The 12679-nt window shown below is 36.4% G+C and overlaps 1 pseudogene; it reads left to right on the plus strand.

Annotated features, from left to right (window-relative positions):
• The first annotated feature begins 5159 nt into the window (after positions 1–5159).
• On the plus strand, positions 5160–11445 carry LOC115991129 (annotated as a pseudogene).
• Positions 11446–12679: the final 1234 nt, after the last annotated feature.

Below are 12679 nucleotides of genomic sequence, written 5' to 3' on the forward strand. Positions count from 1 at the left end.
TTATGCGTCCTCGGTAATAGCTCTCCTCGGCTTAGGCCTTGGGCCCTAACGTAGAGTAGGCATGGGCCACGAATTCTCTGGCCCCACAATAGCCCCTCAAAATTCTGCTGCCCAACTTTTTAGTTGGGGATGAGAGTTTTTGGTGATGTTAGGCCCACATCATGGCCCGCTCAAATTCTGTACTTTACTGATGTTTGTGTTTTTCCATTTGTAAGTGAGATGTGCTGAACTAAGAGGCATCCCTTTAGTTTTTACTCACGCTGTGTCCTCTAATGTTTCAGTGTTCGAGGCGCGCCTTCACGAGGATCTTTAAATCTGGTGGTTAAGGATGGTGTTGGAAATCGAGCCAAAATCGTCTTGTCCGTATCGTTCCTTGGAAACCTGCATAAAATAAATGCCACCACCTTGCCCTTTATATAAGCAGGATAGAAGGTTATTCCCCTTACACATAAACCCTTCGGCTCCCTTCAAAATCATAATCCTTCAGCCATAATCACAATCTCCATACCTAGTGCTATCCACCCTTAGTGCAATATGTTTGAGGCACGGGTGGGGGTGAAAGGACTACACCCGCCACAGAGGCACCGGACCTTCCGCGACTCAAGGTGGTGCGGTCTAGACAGGGGAGACACGGACTCAAGATGATCTTCCGTTTTGATAAAGTGGGGATGGTATCTCTGCCTCTTTCAGTCAAAATCCGAAGCAGGTACTAGTCGCATTAGATTCTTGGTTTGTCAGAAGTAAGGTTTTCCGCCATTAGCGCTGTCTGCTCTATCGCAGGCGTGGTTAACATGGAGGCTCATCAACTTCCGGCCCCCTGCACCTTTTCTTTAACGGTGCTAGCCCTAAGTTGGGTTCTTTTGCTGCCCGAGTTTTGGGCATGTAAAAGTATTGAGGAATGGTTTTCGTGGACGCCGTTTTAGAACTGCTGCATCTCTCTTCTGTTTTCTGTTCACTCCCTTGTATCTTTTCTTTTTGCTTATGTAGTTAGTTTCTAGCATAAGCTTATTCAAGCTCTTTCATTGTACGTTGTACTCTTTTCTTTATCTTAATAAAAGATGAATCTGTTTCCTTCTATGTATTTTTCTATTCTACAGCAATTACTTTATGAATGGGTGTACTACATGTGTATTTTCCTTTAACGATACTTAGGGCAGGGAACCTAGATAACAGCTGAATGCTCCGTAATGCGTGTGAGGCAGCCGTCCGAGCATGATAAACTCAAAGTAAACCATCCGAGAGGGTTGCCGAGCAGTGAGGGACTTCGGCCGTGTCTTTGATAACATCTGACCCTATCACGACCGCATCAGTTCCTATGGTATTGAGGATCCGAGGGTAAACTGGGGATTCCATTCAGTCTAGGACCAACCCAAATTTAATGGGTAACTCCTCTACGGGGTAAATTCTAAGGGCCATATAACGCCCAGGTTGTGTCCAAAACTTGTATTGTTTCTTCTAAGTAGTTGGTTTCTCCAGAGGCTTGAGTCCGAAGACCATATAACACCCAGGTTGTGTCCAAAACTTGTATTGTTTCTTTTAAGTAGTTGGTTTCCCCAGAGGCTTGAGTCCGAGGACCATACAAGGCCTTGGTTCTGTTCAAAACTTGTATTGTTTCTTCTAAGTAGTTGGTTTCCCCAGAGGCTTGAGTCCGAGGACCATACAAGGCCTTAGTTCTGTCCAAAACTTGTATTTTTCTTTTAAGTAGTTGGTTTCCCCAGAGGCTTGAGTCCGAGAACCATACAAGGCCTTGATTCTGTCCAAAACTTGTATTTTTCTTCTAAGTAGTTGGTTTCCCCAGAGACTTGAGTTCGAGGACCATACAAGGTTTTGGTTCTGTCAAAAACTTGTATTTTTCTTTTAAGTAGTTGGTTTCCCCAGAGGCTTGAGTCCGAGGACCATACAAGGCCTTGGTTCTGTCCAAAACTTGTATTGTTTCTTCTAAGTAGTTGGTTTCCCCAGAGGCTTGAGTCCGAGGACCATACAAGGCCTTGGTTCTGTCCAAAACTTGTATTGTTTCTTCTAAGTAGTTGGTTTCCCCAGAGGTTTAAGTCCGAAGACCATACAAGGTCTTGGTTCTTTCCAAAACTGGTATTGTTTCTTCTAAGTAGTTAGTTTGCCCAGAGGCTTGAGTCCGAGGACCATACGAGGCCTTGGTTCTGTCCAAAACTTGTATTGTTTCTTCTAAGTAGTTGGTTTCCCCAGAGGCTTGAGTCCGAGGACCATACAAGGCCTTGATTCTGTCCAAAACTAGTATTGTTTCTTCTAAGTAGTTGGTTTCCCTAGAGGCGTGAGTCCGAGGACTATACAAGGTCTTGGTTCTGTCAAAAACTTGTATTTTTCTTTTAAGTAATTGGTTTCCCCAGAGGCTTGAGTTTGAGGACCATACAAGGCCTTGGTTTTGTCCAAAACTTGTATTTTTCTTCTAAGTAGTTGGTTTCCCCAGAGGCTTGAGTCCTAAGACCATACAAGGTCTTGGTTCTGTCCAAAACTTGTATTGTTTCTTCTAAATAGTTGGTTTCCCCAGAGACTTGAGTCCGAGGACCATACAAGGCCTTGGTTCTGTTCAAAACTTGTATTTTTCTTTTAAGTAGTTGGTTTCCCCAGAGGCTTGAGTCCGAGGACCATACAAGGCGTTGGTTCTGTCCAGGTTTCCCCAGAGGCTTGAGTCCGAGGACCATACAAGGCCTTGGTTCGGTCCAAAACTTGTATTGTTTCTTCTAAGTAGTTGGTTTCGCCAGAGGCTTGAGTCTGAGGACGATACAAGGCCTTGGTTCTGTCCAAAACTTGTATTTTTCTTTTAAGTAGTTGGTTTCCCCAGAGGCTTGAGTCCGAGGACCATACATGGCCTTGGTTCTGTCCAAAACTTGTATTGTTTCTTCTAAGTAGTTGATTTCCCTAGAGGCTTGAGTTCGAGGACCATACAAGGCCTTGATCCTGTCCAAAATTTGTATTTATCTATTCATTTATTTATTTTTGAAGATTAGCCCCTCGACCAAGGTGGGGAGAGTTAGCTTGATGTTGGAAGCCCCTAGAGTCGCCCGTGCCATGGGCACTGCAAGGCGTAGCCCCTAGCGAAAATTTATGTCGGAGAAACAACAGCATGTCGCTGGAAATGGAGGAACCTTCGCAGACCTTTGCTTGATAGAGGCTTAACTCCACCGCCACCTATGCCAACGCACAAGCCTTCCCCACAGACGACACCAATTGTAGGGACACGATTATTTAGCGGCCCAAGAATGACATTGGGCTCGTAAGTAAAGGGCCCTAACAATATGATTTGTAGAGAGTAGGCTTGAAAGGTAGGACCTTGGTCACAGTTTAGCGGTTTAGTCGTGGTTTTGAAAGAAGCTTATTTACGGGTGGGCTTGGCTTAACTAGTTAAGCCTTCCATTAGTATGGGTTGTAGGATTTAAGTCCTCGGACGATGTCCGAGGAGCATAGTATCCCTCCCCTTCTCCCTTTTTGTAGGATTTCCCCCCCCCCTCTCCTCCTCCCCCTGGGAGATCCTTTCTCCTTCGCTTTCTTTTCCTTTTATACTAGTGTTCCTTTTCCCTTTTAGTGTCCACGTGTAAGTTTTACTTCCTGGGGTGCAGATTTGTCCCGTTAACCCATACCTAGAGTGGTTGGGGGCGGTTGGAAAAGTTAAATAACATGGTTTGGGGTATGAGCCTGTCAGATGCTAGATTATGTATTACGATGTTGGCAGCTTTCTCTCTTGTCCTGTTCCTGTACGGAGTTTGTCCTTTTCGTTGGGCGTTTTGTGAAGCGCTGAGCATAAGATTGTCCTCGGCCATATCCTTGTGCCTTCATTATGCGTCCTTGGCAATAGCTCTCCTCGGCTTAGGCCTTGGGCCCTAACGTAGAGTGGGCCTGGGCCACGAATTCTCTAGCCCCACACTTATGATTCGTGATTTATAGATTGAAAACAAACTAAATAAAGTTCAACTATTTAAATGGTACACAATAGACATTCTTTATCAAATCGATCACATATTTTTAAGTAAGGATGGGTTTGGATTGCATTCAAAAGGAAAATTTTGTGCTTTTGCATTTTTTCTTACGGATTTCAACAAATTTTTCTTTGAAACTGGGTCCCATGCATGACAATATTCACACATTTAAAAAATATTTTGCTATAGTGTTTTCAGTTTTCAGCAATAATTTACTCTCTTTAAATTTAAACTTTGGCGAAAGAATGATATTGAACTTTTAAATAAAATAAAGAATAAGTTAGACTTATTAAAGAGGATTACATTTTAGGATATCACAAAATGAAATACATGACCAATAATTTGGGACAGATGGTGTAATTAAAAAAAAAAAAAAAAAACTTGATATCATCCTTTTACTAGAATTTAAATTGAGAGTAATACTATGTCTTCAACATTTCCATAACAAATCTTAGTTGGAAAGTTGTTATTATTTCTAATTTGGGTCAATCACTAATTTACATTTTTGCCCATCAATAACAACTTGCTATTTAAAATTTGTACTACATTTGAAGTTAAATACATCAGATTAAGAGATGTTCTATTAAATGTTGGTTTTTTTTATTTTTTATTTTTGTACTAGACTAACAAAATGGGGTTTAAGGTAGTATTTAATTATGAGATGCAATGCCTTTCTCAAAAAAAAAAAAAAAAAAAAAAATTATGAGATGCAATGCACACTTATTAATAATTCATTCATTTGTAAGCACAAATTTATTGTGCTTGTGTGTTGTTCTTAATATTTGTGCACGATTTGACTTCAGTAGAAAAATAAAAAGGCTTGAAAAATCCAATCATAAGTATCCTCAAATTCTTTTATACACACCTTCTCTCATTTTGTTAATCCAGTTCAAAATATCCTATTTTTTAAGTGAACAACATTTAATACATTGTGACAATATCCGAGTGAATTAGTATAAGTACAAGAGAACCATCGGGCTTTGTAGCCTAGTGGTACCGGTTCCGTATGTAACCATTAACTTGAGTTCTATCCCTGCAATTACCCAGCCAAAAAAAAGAAAATAAAAGAAAGTAGAAGTACAAGAGTATATGGGACAAAGACATTGAGTTAGCGAAAATGAAAGGGCATAAAGTGGGGCCTTTTGTGATTGCTTACGAGCCTTCCTTTTTTTTTCGCTGAAACTTACGAGCCTTCCTTGAACTGTACTGATAGGAACGTTGTTATATAGCACACAAGCCGTTTGTTGGGAAAACCGTGTCTTAATTTCCCCTTCCTGCTGACAATATGAATGTGTCCCTCACTATCAATAGTCTATGAGATGGTTATCTCAACTTTCTCTAAGACATTAGTAATGGACCTGCTAAGCTGAACTGTAGAAGCAATTTCAGCAGGGCCTTTGTTTTTGTAATAAGAGTGGGCTGACAGCCAATGGGCAGATAGCCCAACATTATTCCATTTTTATTTGGGCTTGACCTGGCATGTATATGGGTGCCTTGAATCACCTAAAGCTTTGAAATATAAGCTAAAAATAAAAACCCAAGCCGAGTACAAATAAAAAGAAACATCTAAAGGTTTGAAATACATCATATGATACGACAGGGTTTGTTTGGGAGTGGACCTTGCCACATTCTTTATGGCTGGCTTAGATGATGAAAATTGGGGCCAAGCCCAAATCCCAGTAATCATCAAGAAATTAGCCCTTTCTAAAAGAAAAATTGGGTCGACAAATGTATTCCCATTCAAGATAGGATGAAGTTGTACAGGAGACAAGGATATCTATTCAAGAACCTTGAGTTTCATTAACTCTATATAAAATAATATGTTAAAAAAAAAGTAAAATTATGGTATAGTTTTTTTTTTTTTTTTTTTTTAATGTGCAATACAGTAAGTTCTCTAATCAAATTTGAATTTAATTTAATTATTTTTAGAAAGATAATATTATTTGCATTTTATTGGTCAGTAAAACTATGTGTTTGAATGTAATTAAAGAACCTAATATATGGCATCCTATAAGTAACTATACCTAAGTTTTATTCTAAAAATAAATGACTTGTTAATATGTTTTTACAATATTTTTTAAAAGTTGAATTCAAATTGTGACAAACCAATATATTATTGAAAACTATGTATGCATACAAACCAATATATTATTGAAAAATATGTTTTTCATTTTTGAATATAATTATTCCTTAACTTATATTTTTAGGCCGGTCATTAGCAAGACAAAACCAGGGAGGGGGGGGGGGGGTGTTGGGGGACTCCCTAAAAATTATGATTTTATCCTTGTGAACAATTAAACCCCATACTTTCAAATGTGTTCCTTCAAACCCTTCAATTGAAAATTATTAAACACTAATGAAAGTATGGGTTGGAGCACTAATGAAACTCTTTTGATGTGTTTATTCTACTCTTTAAGGTCATATTCCTCCTCCTTCTCCCCCACTTAGCACAGATTTGGATGGGAGTTTTGAGGCCAATTAAAAATGGTTAAAATGGTGAGATGCTTTGATAGCACATATATAATTCTCTCTAAGTTGAGAAAAACTTGTCCTTGAGTTTTGGTGGCAATCTTTCATGATCTATTGAAACCTGAACCTTGCAACACACAATAATTATAACTTTTTCACAAAATTTAAGTTCTACATACTTGAATTATATGCTAGTAGGAAAAACAATAGAGAAAACCTTTTTTGACATTACTTTAGTATCACCACCACCTTTAAAAGAGTAATTAAATAGCTATTTTTATGAAGAGATTTTCTGATACTCAATTAGGAAAACAAATAACAACGTCATATTTCTTTTTCAATTAGAGGGGGGGGGGGGGGGGAAGCATAAAATAAAATCTTAGTTCAACGGGAAACAAGAATTTATTTATTTATTTATTTATTTTTTATCAAAACTGTTTGCATCACATATGGAGGATAGACTTTTAAATTGATTATGCATAAAAGCTGCAGGGCGATTTAATTATTCGGATTTCTGATCTTGGTGTCAAAAGTAAATATTAAAATAGGTTTCAAACGTAAATTAAATATTACTGATGTGGTATAAACTCTTTAAATAAATTTGATAATCGGTTTAGCATATAAATTTAAGATACAAATTAAAGAATGCAAATTCTCTATACCACTTTTTGTGTGTTACTCTATATTCCACCAATCACTACTTACCATGTGTATAATTGCTTTCAATTTTAAACTTACAAGGAAGCTATTAGGGTTGATTAACTATCAAGCTAGAGCATCAGTTAGGAGCATATATGATAAGTATCAGCAATATCACCAATCACTACTTACCATATGTATAATTGCTTTCTAATTTAAACTTACAAAGAAGCTATTAGGGTTAATTAACTATCAAGCAGGAGCATCGGCCAGGAGCATATATGATAAGTATTAGTTGTATTTTGGGCTATATCCAATTTAAAATGTATTTTAAAAGGGATAAAAATTGTTATAAAAACACACTATTATACACTCATTTTTTAAACAGAAATTGTGCGTTAAAGATATGATTTGAAAACTGAAATTGTGTTTTAAAATCATGTTTTCAACTTACAATTTTAGTTTAAAAAATAGGTGTGTAACATGATGTGTGTAACAAATACTAATCTTTATAAGAATTATTTTGAGATAACACATGCATGATGTATGCAATCTTCTCTTGTTCTTGTAAGACGTATTTGTTGCAACTTGCAATATATATAGCAGGGTCAACTGTCCTTTCACGTCGTAGACATGCTTTAAATAATTAGACAGATGATTAGATGAGTTTAATTTCTTGCAGTTCTGCGAGCTAGATGCACTAAAATTATACACTCTCACATATACTTGTCACTCACGTTACTTGTGCCCAACATATATAACACAAAAAGAAAAAAGAGGGTGTGAATATTTTGGCGAAAAACCCAACGCTAATAGACTTATTGTTTTTCTTGAAGTTGACTTCAATGGAGAAGTATAATATGGTTTTGTGCCTATTAAAGTTCTGGTACGCATAATTCCTCAAAATTTATTAGATTTCCTGGAATGATAGATAAGTTATGATTAGTCTAATATCATTTTTATATGGTTCATCACTTCCACACTAATCTCAACTTATAATTTCAACAAATTGGTGTAAGCCATTGTGGTGTTGCAAGTTTCAACTTTCAACCACTGTAACAAAATGAGTGTGTAAAAATATTTTTCCTAATCATATAATGGACTCGATTAAGGTGTTTAAAAAATTTCAGTCCACTTGTTATTTACGTTAATAAATATGCTTAAAAGCTATTGATCTAAAAAATTATACTTTTATTTTTTATTTTTTATTTTTATACAAGATAGAATTTCTATTCTAGCCTAATCTAAGTGTATATGTGTGTGAAACTCCTTCCTAGAGACTTGAACGTCGGCCTTTACCCCCATACCCTACAAACATTTATACTTGTGGAGTGACAACCGCAGCATAGTGGTACCTAAAAAATTATACTTAAAATCAAAGCAAAGTGCCATATATGTGATGATAGCCTATCCATGAAAATCTGATGGATTAGGTCCAGACGTCCAGTATAAAATCGCACATACGTTGCACAAAATCTCAGTGCCAAAATCAAACTTTTATCAGCTTATCTTTATGACATAGATACTTCAAAGCTTTTCTCATTTTTATTTCTCTGGTACATATTTGTACCTTTTGTCCTAGGCCTCCAAATGCACAGAAACTAAAAGTAGGTTTTTATGCAAAGACATGCCCACAAGCCGAGACTATAGCTAAGAAGGTTATAGTTCAAACCTTGTCAAAAGCACCTACACTTGCTGCCCCTTTTCTGAGAATGCACTTCCACGATTAATGTTTCGTTAGGGTACGTATACTGAATGTCTATTTCCCACGTTTATATTTGTAGCAATTTCTTTGAATAATGATTTTCTCACACAACTTATTTTATATATTCTGTATATATCCACTTTTCACGTCTAAATGTGACCATCACTTTTCTGGGTTTTAAAATGTGTACAATAGCACTTGCATTAGTAGAAATTATGAGTATGAGTCTGAGAAAATAGTTACTGTTTTCTTCTCTTTGCCCTAAGAGCATTACCATTGGTGGTGGTATCAAACTCCAATTTAGTGCCCAACAACGCGGAGACAAAGGCAAATTTTTTATTTTAAAAAAAATTTATTTTATCACTTAATTGGGTTTTGTGGTAGAGAGGAAGAGAGAGGAAGTGAAAAAGAAATTAATAAGAAAATAAATAGTGTTTGGTTGATGGTAAAAAAAAGACTATTGATACAGGGTGTGTTGTGAAATTGTGTGTTAAAATAGATAAAATAATATTTTGAGGTGTTAAATATAAAATTTTTAGCTTTACCAATGTGGATGATCTTATATATATATATATATATATATATTAACTCACTGACATTGTCTACACTCTATAGGGTTGTGATGGCTCTGTGCTTTTGAATTCTTCAACAAATCTGTAAGGTTGAATTTAATCAACCATATGTTGGCTTTATTCCATGCTAAATTTGTTTGTATTTCAGCATGTAGAAACCCTGTATTTAGGTGAGAATTATGTAAGGGTAGTGTGCGAGAGAGTGTGAAGAAAATTCAAGATGTGTGCACTCAAAGGAGTCTCGTGACTGGCAAGTAAGTGGCACATGTGTGAAGCATGTAGGGAGTTGAAGGGTCACGACAGCTGGAGCACTACAGGACAAAAAGTAAAGTTTGACCTGGAAGTTATCTCGTGACTCAAACTTGTGATTCGTTCCAATCGCGAGGCCAAGTCACCAGAATACCTTGTTTGGATGAAAACTGACTTTTCACATTTCTCACATACTCTACTATAAATGTCCTTATTCCCATGAAATGTAAGGGTGACTATTTAGAGAGAAAAACCCTAAGAGGGGTTTCTACAACACACCCACCTCATTAGAGAGAGAGAACTACTCATTATTAGAGAGGAATCATTGTAGTCTCTTCTCATTTCCTCTCTCATTATTATACCTATTGAGAGGAGATTTGTACCCAAATACTACCCACACCCATTTAAAGTATTGAGTGTTTTTGGAGTTTTGGAAAGCATTGAAAGATGCCAAGGATGGTAGATGCAATGGGCTATTGTAGGATTAGTTAAACTAGAGAAGACAAGGTTCGGCGTAACTCTGTTAAAGCAAGAAGCTTAGAGGGCTTAGGTGCACTAGATAGATTAGGCTTGCAGGGTCTTCTGCTATTCATGTATCCCAACTTTATTCTCTAGTGGATTATTGACCGCTTGGAGGGTGGCAGAGAGGTTTTTCATTGAGTACTTCGGTTTCCTCTTCAATAACACATCGCCGTGCTATTTTTGTGTTTGCATCTTTCTTCTCTTACTCTTTACCTTTTACTTACTGATGTGGTTGTGATTAATTTTGGTTTAGAGTGTTTTACCAATTCTGTTTTAGCTTATGTTCATCTTTCCGCACATATATTGTTTGTGTATAAGCTTATGTTGGTAATTTTATATTTGGGGGTCTAAACGTTTATAGGTGTTTTACACATTATTTGGACTTTTAAAATCAAACTGAAAAAAATGCATTTCCAAATCTAAGCCTTTGGGGATTTCAAATTATCGATATAGCCAAGTCTGCACTAGAAAAGGCATGTCCTGATGTAGTTTCATGTGCGGACATCTTGGCTTTGGTGGCTAGGGATGTGGTTGCCACGGTAAAAATATATCCCTAGAATTTACGAGTCATTTCTTATATAGTTAGTGTTTCTTAACATAAAATTTAATTAGATGGATTTTGTTATCATCTCAGATTAAGGGACTATCTTGGGAAGTTGAAACTGGACGAAGAGATGGAAGAATCTCATACATAACAGAGGCCTTGCTAAATATAATACCGCCAAATGCTAACATTAGCACATTGAAAGAAGATTTTCAACAAAGGGGACTAAGTGTAAAAGACCTAATAGTTCTATCAGGTACTCAAACACCATGCAATATTTGGTCTGTGTTTGGATGAGCATATTTTCATCATCTTATTTTATTTATCGTGTAAAAATACAGTTGTATTTTTTTAAAAAAATGTAATACCTTAAAAAAATGTACATTATCTTATAGTGCTGTATTGTTATTAATTTGGGTGGACACATCATTGGAATTTCTCACTGCTCTTCCTTCAATATCTATCTTTACTCTTTACAACTTCACCGGAAAGGGCGATACTGATCCCACATTGGATCCCAACTATATAATAAGATTGAAGGGCAAATGCAAGCCTGGTGATTTGAACACAATCGTAGAAATGGATCCAGGAAGCTTCAAGACATTTGATGAAGACTACTACACTCTTGTGGCTAAGAGACGGGTCTCTTCCAGTCAGATGCAGCTCTTCTTGATGATACAAAAGCATATGTCAAACTTCAAGCCACTACTCATGGATATGGTGAATATGGGTCGAATTGGAGTTCTGACGGGCAATATTGGTGAAATCAGGAAACAATGCAGCCGGGTCAACTAATTAAGGACTAGGAAACCTAGCTAGCTATATAGTTGGAGAAATGCAGGAAGTTTTTTGCATATATTGTCGCGGTTGTACTTTTGATCAAACTTTGGTTGGTCAATGTTATTACTTATTACACCAGCTTTATTAATATTATTTGTTAGGATAAATATGATTCAATGTTAGGAACATATGTCATTATTCTATGTAATTGGCTAATCTTTTGACAAAACGCATAATTATTTATAATTAGGTAGATCTAGGATGTGTTTAATATTTCAAGAAACAAGGTTTCAAGTTCAAGTATTAAAACCATGCAAGTCTGTCCAAGAATTAAGGGAGAAGTGCTGGATTTTAATTCTTGATAGTTAGCATCTATCGAGATTTAAAAGTTGCTGAAACTGATGGCTCGATAGCTAGCTCGATAGATGGCTATTTATCGAGGTTTATGAAACTTAGTTTTTCAGAGTTGATTTTCATCCAATCCTTGAGTATGTATTTAGGCCTTCTTTTCTCATAACCCTAAACATATATAAGGATTGTTTTGAGGGCCATCACAGCTGCTGAAACTCAATGCAAAAGTTTTTCATAAGCATATTGTGAAATGGAGACATATGCTCTAGTTCATCTGTTTTTTTGAAGAAGTTGCTGTGTTTATACACCGTAAGATTTTGTGACCAAAGAGCTTCTTAATCTTCATCATATGATGAACTGAAAAACTTTGCAGCAAACATCCTTCTCAAGTTGGTGATTAAGTTGTATATTGGGATCCATGCATCTATTAATTAGTCATGTACTAGGACCAATGCATTGAAAATGAAATATTGTTACTACAGAACAAGTTCAATTGGGTATTGGAGCAAGGGTTCAACTGTATGTTGGTATAAGGTATTAAGATTCCTTTACTTGTAACTGCTTGTTTTGATAATAGTGGATTTTCGGGAGTGGTGACCTTAAAATCATCCGTTGGAGTTTTTGCTGTGTAGGTTTTTCCCATTCGTAAACAAATCACCGTGTCAATTTAATTTCTGTTGCATTTAGTTTAATTAGTGATTTGTTTGTACTACCACACATTTTGCATGTTAATTTGATTAATTAATAAACTTGGCTAATTAATCAATTAATTCATTACAAGGGGTCAATACATTCTTGGCCTATCATTATTAATATTGTTTGATTACTATTCTGTTCCCACTTCATTAATTTCTTTCTTTTTCATTCCGGGACGTAAATTTTGTATGATTTGTTTTTG

Source organism: Quercus lobata, chromosome 5 (assembly GCF_001633185.2).
Source record: "Quercus lobata isolate SW786 chromosome 5, ValleyOak3.0 Primary Assembly, whole genome shotgun sequence".
Taxonomy (NCBI): domain Eukaryota; kingdom Viridiplantae; phylum Streptophyta; class Magnoliopsida; order Fagales; family Fagaceae; genus Quercus; species Quercus lobata.